The 10,972-nt window shown below is 39.5% G+C and overlaps 1 pseudogene; it reads right to left on the bottom strand.

Moving 5' to 3' along the window:
- Nucleotides 1-581: 581 nt before the first annotated feature.
- LOC118830369 lies at nt 582-696 on the bottom strand (annotated as a pseudogene).
- Nucleotides 697-10,972: the final 10,276 nt, after the last annotated feature.

Below are 10,972 nucleotides of genomic sequence, written 5' to 3' on the forward strand. Positions count from 1 at the left end.
GGCCTAGTAATAGTACTATTGGGTCAAACGGTGTTCAGAATTTAATGAATTTTGAGGGATAATTTCAAATTGCTTTCCAGAATGGTCAGACCAACTCATGACTCTACTATCAATGGATTAATGTCCCCATTTTTCTTCAGAATTGTCATTTTCCTGTTTTGTTAACTTTATCAGTCTGATAGGTGTGAGGTAGAATCTCAAAGTGGCTTTAGTTTGCATTTCTCTTGTTATTAATGATTTGGAGCTTTTTGTTTTTAATATGCCTATTGATATCCCGAATTTTTTCCTTTGAAAGCTGCCTATTCATAGCCTTTGGCCATTGTTCAATTGGGAAATGGCCCTTATTTATATGAATTTGAATACTTATATATATATATATAGAAATGAGAACTTTATCTGAAGAACTTGTTGCAAAGATTTTTCTCCCAATTACTTGCTTCTCTTCTAATTTTAGCAGCATTGGGTTTGTTTGTATAAAACTTCCTTAATTTTATGTAATCAAACTTTTCCATTCTATCTTCTGTGAAGCTTCACTATCCATTATTTGGTAATGATCTCTTCCATTATCCATAGATCTGAAAACAAATTTCTTCCTTACTCCTTTAATTTGTTTATGATGTCACCTCTGTGGCTCATGGGCCTTGCTAATCTTCTCTGTATCGTTCCAATTTTAGTTTATGGGCTGTTGAAGACAGCACCATTTTAGTCACTTTCTTGCCTTTCCAGAATGGTTGGATCAGTTTAAAGTTCTACCAATAGGGCATTTCTTTGATCTTTCTACAACTTTTCCTTGCTTAATAATGGTAAAATGACAGTACTTTTCTGAAGGACTATAGATGACAAGACATAAGCCACCAAACTGATAAAGTTAAATCCTTCAACAACACCCTGGAGAAATGCTTCTCTACACCCTGGACTCTCAGCAGCAGAACCAGTCAAGTTCAGGAGCCCAAGAGCCAACCTGTCTCACTACACAGAGGATGCAATTTTCATTGTGACTCTCTGAGTCAGAACTTCACAAATCCAAGGTTGCCATGGTCCCAAGTGGTTTCATTGTGGCTCCCTTATACTTTTGGCACAATCTTGCCCCAGACTTTGAAAGTCTGTTTGTTCTTCACACTCATGTATATTTAAGTGTTAATTATCACAGTAACTTTTAAAAAACAATGCAAAGATGGACAGCAATGCTATTTGCAGACAGTAATGGGTACTTGTCTGGCAATTCCTCAATCTTCATTTACTGGAGCTCCCTGCTCCAGCTGCCATTGGACTGTCTTTCCTATGGGCCCTGGTAGGGAGGGGTTTGGATGCAGAGGGACTTTGAGCCACCAGCTGTATACGGTCCAAGAAGTACTTTGCCAAATGTACTTCTTTTCTTCTTTGAGCCTTTCTAGAGGATCCTTCAAGATTCATCGATAGACCTTCCAAGGCATTGTGTGCAAAGTACGACATCAGGAAGACAGAGTTCAGATCTTATATCTAATGCTTACTCCATAGGCAAACCTTCTGAGTCTCAGTTTTCTTCTTTGTAAAATAGGAGTGATACCTCTGGTATCCTCACATAGTACGAAGCTCAAATGACATGTACATAAAGTACATTACAGACTTTAAATCAATATATAAATGACAATATTATTATGCTAATTTGAATAGCAACCTGGGAACCAATGTCCTACCTATTGTAACATATGCTCCTTTATGATGAACATTTTATCTAAAGTTTAAAAACAAAATAATATATATATTTTTAAGAAGATCATCTAGCTCCTAAACTGGGGGCCAACCTCTTAGATACAAAGCAAATTTATCATTCCCTATTTCATGTGGGAAAGAAGCTGATCTGTCCTAGCCAGAGTTATAGGAATTCAAGATCACCTTTAAATAAGCTCTTCTTTGAAAAGGACTTGTAACTGTACCATATGCTCAGGTGACAGGTCTATTTCCCACTCTCTTCAGCATCTTTGCCAGGTGCTGCCAAATTTAGGCAGAAATGCTGCAATAAGGGCCTATTTTTTTCAAACTGCAGCCTTTTCAGAAGAACCCCACCTTCTAGTATACACCATATGTTGGATACTATAAATTGATCTTAAATTTTAAAAAATCTTTCTTCAAATTGAGATCAACCTGTATTCATATGGACGACTTAGTTCCACTCTCATTTCTATTTAAGCAATTGCTAATGGGCAGAGATTAACCCTAACCTTAATGTTTCCTGCCCTGGCTTTGAAAGAAGCAGTGAAGAGGACGAGAGATCCTCTTCCTTTGTCCCTCATGCCTTGACCTCCTTACTCCAACCCTATCCCTACTCTAATAGTATAGACCAACATGTTGGGGTTATGAGAGGGCTAATCATTAGCAACAGGTTTTGAAATCCTTGCCTCCTGGTCAACTGTCACAGCTATGAGTTATATAATATAGTACATAAAACACTGGCTTTGGAATCAGAAAGTTTGCTTTCAATCCCGAATGTGCTATTTACTTACTTACTTACTTGACCTGGACAAGACATTTCACCTCTCTTTGTCAGGGGCATTACCAACTGCCTATTGGACATTTCCAAATAATTGTCTTGCCGATGACTTAAACTCAACATGTTCAAAATATAAGCTGCTATCTTTTCCACTCAAACCCTCTTTTCGTCTTAACTTTCCTATTTTTGTTGAGGGCATCCTTCCAGGCACCCATATTTCCAGATCTCAGAGTCATCCTCTACTCTTCAGTTTTCCTCCACACCATTTCCAGTGAATTGCAAGTTTTGTCAATTCCACTGCTACCATACCTCTCACCTCCACCCCTTCTCTCAACTCACACAACTGTCATGCTAGTTCTGACCCTCATCACCTCTCAGTTAGACTATCATGAGATTTTCTTAATTGTTTTCCTGCTTCCAATCTTTATCCTTTTTGATCAATCAGTCAGTCAGTTAATAAGCATGTAAGTACCTGCCATGTGCTAAGGGCTGGGGATACAAAGAAAGGCAAAAGATAGACCTTGTTAATAAAGCCTTTTATGGTCTGATTGAGGAGACAACGTACAAAGAACTACGTATGAATGAGTTAAGAAAAGGATTGGGAAAGGCTGCCTATAGGAGGTGGAACTTTAGCTGCTCCTTGAAGGAAAGCAGAGAAACCAGGACATGGAGATGAGGAGAGGAGCATTCCAGGCAAGGGGAACAGCCAGAGTGGAGAAAGGGACCTTTAGTATTTAGGTCACACATTCATTTTGAGTTTATTGTGAACCATGGTACAAAGTGTTGGTCTAGATGTAATTTCTGCCAAAGTGCTTTCCAGGTTTCCTATCAATCAGGGTGGACTTTCCTAGATAATTTGTTTTTGGATTTATTGAACATCAGATTATTGGGTGTAGTTATTTCCGATTCTTTCTGTTTAGTCCATTCCATTGATCTTCTTTTAAAATTTTTTTAACCAGACCAAAGAATACTGATGATTGCTACTTTATAATATAGTTGAAGGTCTGGGAGTACTCTTCTCCCTTTATTTCTATTATTTTTTTTGCTATTTCTTTTAATAGTGTAGATCTTTTGTTCCTCCAAATGAATTTTTGTTATTATTTTGTCTAGCTTCTCTTTGCTTTAAACATCTCTAGTAAAGAATTTACCAGGAGCAAAGAATACTATCAACTCTTCTTCTAGGACATAGGACTATGTTTGTATGAGTGTAAGATAGTAGGGAGTATCTATTCTCCTTCCTCATCTATCCTGGTCCTTTTTTGACTATCCAAAATCTATTCATCGTTCTAGAAAACTTTTCCTGACTATTCTAATACACATTGATTTCTCCCTTCCAGAACTCCTAGAGTATTTACAATTTCTACCACACAATTTAATACTGGTATAGCATAGTTCTCTAATAGTTTCATATCTTGTCTGTCAAATATATTATATACTTTTTGAGGTCAGGAATTGATTCTTATGCTTCCTTTGTATCTCTCATAGCCTGGAGCTGGGCATAGTAACACTCAGTAAATACTTATTAATTCAGTCAATTAATAAGTAAACATTTACTAAGTGACTATTATGCTCAAAGCACTGTGTTAAGTGCTGGAGATACAAATACGAAAAAAAAGAAAGACAGTCCCTATCCTCCAGGAGCTTACAATCTAATAGAGGAAGACAGCACAAAAAAGGAAGTCAGAAAGTGGGGGCAGGGGAGGGAAGACAAGGAAAAGAAGGCATCCACACCTAAGGGCACGGTGCAGTCAGTTCAGATAAGTCCCAAAGAAGTGCAGCCAGGTGAAAAATGAGAGACCTCTGAGCTGAGCTCTCTCCTTAAATGGAAGTTTAGAGTTCGTGGCCCCAAACTCCAATCGGAAAGGCAGAGGGTAGTGATGAGGTGGAGTCCCAAATTATCCCAATAATGAGCTTCCTGAGGTGTGATGGAGAAGTCAGAGAAATCCCAAAATAGTGCAGCCAGGTGAGAAATGATTTGTTATGAAGAAACCACTAGCTTTGTCTATTTTGTTCCTTCTGCATTTTTAGGCATTTATTGTTCTTTGTTTCCCTAAGTTGAGCTCCTAGTTAGCTAGGTGAATCAGTGATTTGTTTGCTGGGTCCAGACTCAGGAAGATGTAAGTTCAAATCCAACCTCAGATGGATGGAACTGTTGGAGCTTGGGCAAATCATTTAACCTGTTTGCCTCAGTTTCCACAACTGTAAAATAGAGATAATAATAGTACCTACCTCCCAGGGTTGTTGTGAAAATCGAATGAGTTACTGTTTGTAAAGCACCTAGCATGGTGTCTGGCATATAGTAGGCACTTAATACATGCTTGTTCCATTCTTCCCCTCCTGGGTCCTACTAGGCTGCCCTTTGGGCTTTCCATCAACTTAATAGCAGGTAGCAGAAGAACTGAATTCTAATAGCAATCAATAAGTGTTTGCTGATGACGACGACAAACATGATGTGGACTTTAGTAAGGACTGTACTGTTTATCTGCCAGAAACAGCTATGCCACTGGCAGGCTTTATCGGAATTACTGCTTTAGCAATTAGTCACTACCAAAGTCCATTTTTCAGCATTGCTTCATGAGTCATTGTCGTCTTTAGCCCAAGAGAGGAAAAAAAGGAAAAATAGCGTGATAAGCAGGTTTCTGTCTGGTACAATCAGTATACAATCCCAGCTGGAACGATAGCATCATTGGAGATGCTAAAAGAGTAAGGCATGATTCATATTTCAGAAATAATGCTGTAAGACTAACATTTCGAAATCAAAGCTTGCCTTGTGTTTGCTAATGGATAGGGTCAGGATCATTTCAGTTGTCCCCTCAAGGCATAAGAGAAGGCTGCACCCCTTTTTCCCTACCACTTTTTGTCTTTAGGTTACACAGTAAAGACCAGCATTTCTTTGTAACCTAACTGGCTTTTCCCTAGGCCGTCATCATTATAGCTGAGCTCGATCTATATTGTGAGACAGTTGAGAAAAGCTCTTTCTATATGGTGATTTTTGACACAGAGACTGTGTCAAAATGGTATCCATTTTCAAAACGACAACAGGAGTAGAATCTCCAGGATTACACCTACCCCGGCTCCACCCCTGGGCTCCCGTTAGCAGCCTTGCTCATACTCCTAAGCTCCAGAAGGCACAGACAGCCTGTGCATGGATCTGCTTCCTGCATAGCCATTCAGTCATCACGTCCTATTTTTTTCTGCCTTCATAACATTTCTCATGTATGCTTCCTCCTCTTCTCTGATACTACCATCTTCCTGGTACAGGCCCTCATCACCTCCTGCCTGGACTATTGAAATAGCCTGCTGGTTAGTCTCCCTGCCTCAAGCCACTCCTCAATCCAGTCAAACTTCACTCACCACAATGATCTTCCTAGAGTCAGCACGTGTCACTTCCCTATTCAATCAACTTCAGAGGCTTCCTATCATCTCCAGAATCAAATATAAAATCCCTTGTTTGGCTTTTAGTCCTCCATAGAGCAATTTGGAACTGTACTCAAAGGGTGACAAAACAGTGCATCCCTTTGATCCAGCAATGCCACTTCTAGGGCTGTATACCAAAGAAATCATAAAAAGGGGGTGAGGAGAAAGGACCTATATGTACAAAACTATTTATAGCAGCTCTTGTTGTGGTGGCAAAGAATTGGAAATTGAAGGGATGCCCATCAATTGGGGGATGGCCAAAGACATCGTGGTATATTATTGTAATGGAATACTGTTATACTATAAGAAAGGACAAGCAGGACAATTTCGGAAAAACCTGGACAAACTTACATGAACTGATGCAAAGTGCAGTGAGCAGAACCAGGAGACCATTGTACAGAGTAACAACAATACTGTATGATGATCAGCTGTGAATGACTTAGCTATTCTCAGCAATATAATGATCCAAGACAATTCCAAAGAACTTATGATGAAAAATGCTATCCACCTTCAGAGAAAGGACTGATAGAATCTGAATGCAGATGGAAGCATAATATTTTTCATTTTATTTTTTTCATGGGTTTTTTTTGGTTTGTGTTTTCTTTCACAACATGGAGAATATGTAAATATGTTTCTCATTATTGTACATGTTTAACCTATATCAAATTGCTTACCATTGCAGGGAGAGGAAAAGGGAGAGAGGGAAGGAGGGAGAGAATTTAGAACTCAAAATTTAAAGAAAAACAAATGTTAAAAACTGTTTTTATATGCAATAGGAAAAAATAAAATATTATTTTAAAAAAGCCCTCCATAATCTGGCCCTTTCCTCCCTTTTCAGTCTTATATCTTACTCTCTTGTTCCTTACTCTGTTATCAAGTGACACCGACATCCTCCTACAGAGGAAACTTCATCAATCAGTCAGTCAATTAGCATTCATGAAGCATCTACTGTGCACCAGGCACTGTGTAAGTTCTGGGTATGCCAAAAAAAAAAAGGCAAAAGACAATTCTTGCTGTCAAGGTGCTCACAGTCTAACGGGGGAGACAAAAAGCAAAACAGCTAGGCAAAAACAAGCTATATGCAGGAGAAATTGGAAGTAAGGAACAGAAGAAAGATACTAGCATTAAAAGGGATCATTAGGAAAGGCTTCTCTAGAAGATGGGATTTTAGCTAGGACTTGAAGGAAGTCAGAGAAGCCTGAGGGAGAGGTGAGCAGAGAACATTCCAGGTATGGGGTCAGCCAGTGAAAATGCCTGGAATTAGGGGATGATTGTCTTGTTTGAAGAACAGCAAGGAAACCAGTATTACTGGACTGAAAAGTGTATGGTGGTGGTGGGAGGAGAGGTCTAAGGAAAAATGGGGGAAGGAGAGGTTATGAAGGGCTTTGAATGCCAATAGAGGATTTTTAAAATTTGCTATTTTTACTATTCATTTTCTTTTCGTTGCAATAGCAGGCTATTGTAATAGTCCAGGCGTGAATACTAACTTCATTTTTTTGTTTTCTTCTCATGATTTTTCTTTTTCATTCTGATTCTTCTGTCACAATATGACTAATGTGGAAATGTGTTTAACATGATTGTACATGTGTAACCTATATCAGATTGCTTGCTGTCTTGAGAGAAGAGAGGGAGGGAGAAAAGTTTGGAACTGAAAATCTTACAAAATATTGAAAACTATATTTACATGTAACTGGAAAAAAAATACTATACACGGAAAAAATATAGCCCTGACTTGAGGTGGTGAAGGCCTGCCCCAGGGTAGTGGCAGTGTCATAGGAAAGGTGGGAGTATATTCAAGAGATGTTATAAAGTTAAAATCAATAGGCCTTGGCAACGAATTGGATATGTTGGTGGGGGGAGTGAGGGAGAGTGAGGGGTTGATGACATCTTAGTTGGGCACCAGGGTGACTAGGAGTATAGTAGTACCCTCAATTGTAACTGGGAAATTAGAGAGGAGGGTTTTGGGAAGAAGATAAGGAGTTCAGTTTTGGATATGTTGAGTTTAAAATGTCTATGGAACATTCAGTTCAAGATGTCCAATAGGAAGTTGGAGATGCTAGATAAGAGGTCAACAGAGAGGTTAGGGCTGTATCAAAAGATTTTAGAATCATTAGCATAAAGAGGATCATTGAATCCATGGGAGATGATGAGATCACCAAGTGAAATAGACTAGAGGGAGAAGAGGGCCCAGGACATAGCCCAGTGGGATGCCCTTGTTTAGCAGGCATGATCTGGATGATGATCCATCAAAGGAGACTAAGAAGGGATGGTCATATAGGTAGGAGGAGAACCAGGAAAGGATAGTATCAGAGAAGGGGGTGATAAACAGTTATCCAAGGTTTCAAAGAGGTCAAGCAGGATGAGGATAGAGAAAAGGCCATTAGATTGGGAAATTAAGAGACTATTAGTAACTTTGGGGAGAATAACTTTGGTTGAATGATGAGGTCAGAAGACAGAATGGAGAGAATGAGAGGAAAGGAAGTGGAGGCAGCCTTCTGGAGTTTAGCCAGAAAAAGGAAGAGAGATTTGGGATGATGGCTAATAGGGATGGATGAATCAAGTGCAAGTTTTTTGAGGATGGGTGAGTCATAGGCATGTTAGTAGGTTATAGGGAAGCAGCTGATAAAAAAGAAAGTCTGAAGATAAAGGAGAGAGTTGGGAGATAACAAAGGGGGCAATCTGCTAGAGAAGGCAAGAGAGAATGGAATCACTTATGCATGTAGCGGAGTTTGCTTTGGCAAAGAGAACGGCCACTTCGTTATTTGAGATGGGCTGAGGAAAAGATAGTGGCAGAAAGCATCAGGGTGATGTGCAACAAGGAAAGGTGAGAAGAAGAAGCTCTTGGCAAATGGCTTCTCCCTCCCAGTAACATAGGAGGCGAGTTTCTCAGCTGAGAAGGTGGAGGTTGGGGGAGCCATGGGAAGTCTGAGGAAGAAAGAAAAGGTTTGGAAGAGTTCTGTGGTTAGCATCTCCCAATTCCAAGGAACTGTTTCCCTTCTCATTTCTACCTCCTAGCTTCCCTGGCTTCCTTCAAGTCTTAGCTAAAGTCCCACCTTTTATGAGGAACCATTCCCATTACCTCTTAATTTTAGTGTCTTCTCTAAATTGCTGCTGTCCACAAGATTTATTTTCTTTTAGGAATATAGCAACGACATCCATAATCTCTGTGGGAGAGACTATTAAGATGGTATTTTAGCAGGGAGTCCCTAGACCTATGCAATCACTGTTTTAGAACAAGAACCAGAACTGAAAAGTGGCAGTGAGAAAAGAGAAGATGTAAAACCAGAAAAGATAAGCTCTATTTACAGCTTACTATGTTCTTACATCATATATCTTTTCTGTATTTACTTCCTCTAGCTTTACAATGCAGATGATGATGTTTGAAGGCAGTGAAATTCTGTCCTTTGTGGAGACAGAAAGAGAGGAATAGTGGTAATTTTAACCCAAGCTACTCTCAAGTTAGAGCCAGTCTTATTGAAATTTTAGAGATGTGTAACCCTAGGCAAATTAGTGCCACAATAAAATCAAATTAGGTATTGATTTAAAAGTTACAAAATTTTGAAAGTGACTCAAATTATATCCCTCACACAAGTTGTGTTGCAAAAGTTAGAAAAAAAATCAATCAATAAACATTTAAGTACCTAGCTAGATTTCTTTCTCAAAGACCAAGCCTTAAATCCAATTCACTCTAGAGCTCCTAGATAGGTCCCTGCCCTCCTAGCACAGAGTGAATGTAAATACCAAATAGTACCTATTTCTCTTTTGGCCAGGAACCCTGAGGGTCTTCCCCCTCCCAGTTTGATTTTTTTTTTATTAAAGGGGCCATCCCTTGATTAACTTCTTAAAGAGGCCTATTGACTGAATGGGTGTTACATCATTCAAAGTGAGGACCTGAAAAGGTCTTAGCCTGAAAGGACCAGGGTCTCCCAGTGCATCCTGGGTCATCTCCAGTCATCCTGATGAATATCTGGCCACTGGACCCAGATGGCTCTGGAGGAGAAAGTGAGGCTGGTGACCTTGCACAGCCCTCTGTCACTCAAATCAAAGTCAACTACAAGTCATGTAGTCATTTCCCTGATGTCATGGTCCTCTTCAAGAATGAAGGACAAACACATTAAGTACCTACTGTTGTTCCAGGTGGGGCAGCTAGATAGCTCAGTGGATAGGGCCCTGAGTTCAAAACCAGACTCAGACACTTACTAGCAAGTCACTTAACTTCCATTTGTCTTAATCTACTAGAGAAGGAAATGGCAAACTACTCTTGTATCTTTTCAAAGAAAGCCCCATGGACAGTATGGTCTATGGGATTGCAAAGAGTCAGATGTGATTGAACAACGAATGTTCCAGGCACACCATGCTGGGCTCTGCACTAAGTATCCAAATATCCAAAAAGCTTAGGAATCATGAGAAGGATTACAAGATGAATGTGAAACTGACTGAGGGTATGTAAATTTTGTAAGACAGGGAACAGGAGGTTCAATTGAAAACATCAGTGCTTCATACTTGGCCATCACAAATATATTAATATGATTGAAAAATAACTTTAAACTAGTATAATATAATCATTTCTGTTGAAGCTGGTAGGATCATTGAGGTTAACAGTCTCAATCTGGCAAAATGCACTTTATATCACAGTTAATGACCACAGAAAGTCCTGACCTTGGTTTTTATATCAGCAAGGAGTACTCCCCTGAGACCAAACTGAACCTATCATGTCTCACAGCTCTGCATGTTATCAACTCCTGTACCATGGGCATCTTTAGCCTCCTGCATTTTCCTCAGAATGTTCCACTCCAGGCATTAACCTTACTTAGTCCAATCTCATTTAGCTAATGAGATCTGACCCAGATCCATTGAGATTGTTTTCAGAAGCCCCCTAACAGGTGGTGTTCCTAGATACCAAGGACAGTGCACATATAATAGAAAAGAAGAATGGATATGCCAGAGGCAGGATTTGTGCTATGCTGCTAGTTTCAATGAGACCTAATATTCTTTCTATTATTCTTTTTGAGAAGGATGATAATGGTTACATTTGGTGTATAAGGACAGACAGGCATACAGATGATTATGCCACCTGTAATTCAC

The sequence above is a fragment of the Trichosurus vulpecula genome, chromosome 8 (genome assembly GCF_011100635.1).
Source record: "Trichosurus vulpecula isolate mTriVul1 chromosome 8, mTriVul1.pri, whole genome shotgun sequence".
Lineage (NCBI taxonomy): Eukaryota > Metazoa > Chordata > Mammalia > Diprotodontia > Phalangeridae > Trichosurus > Trichosurus vulpecula.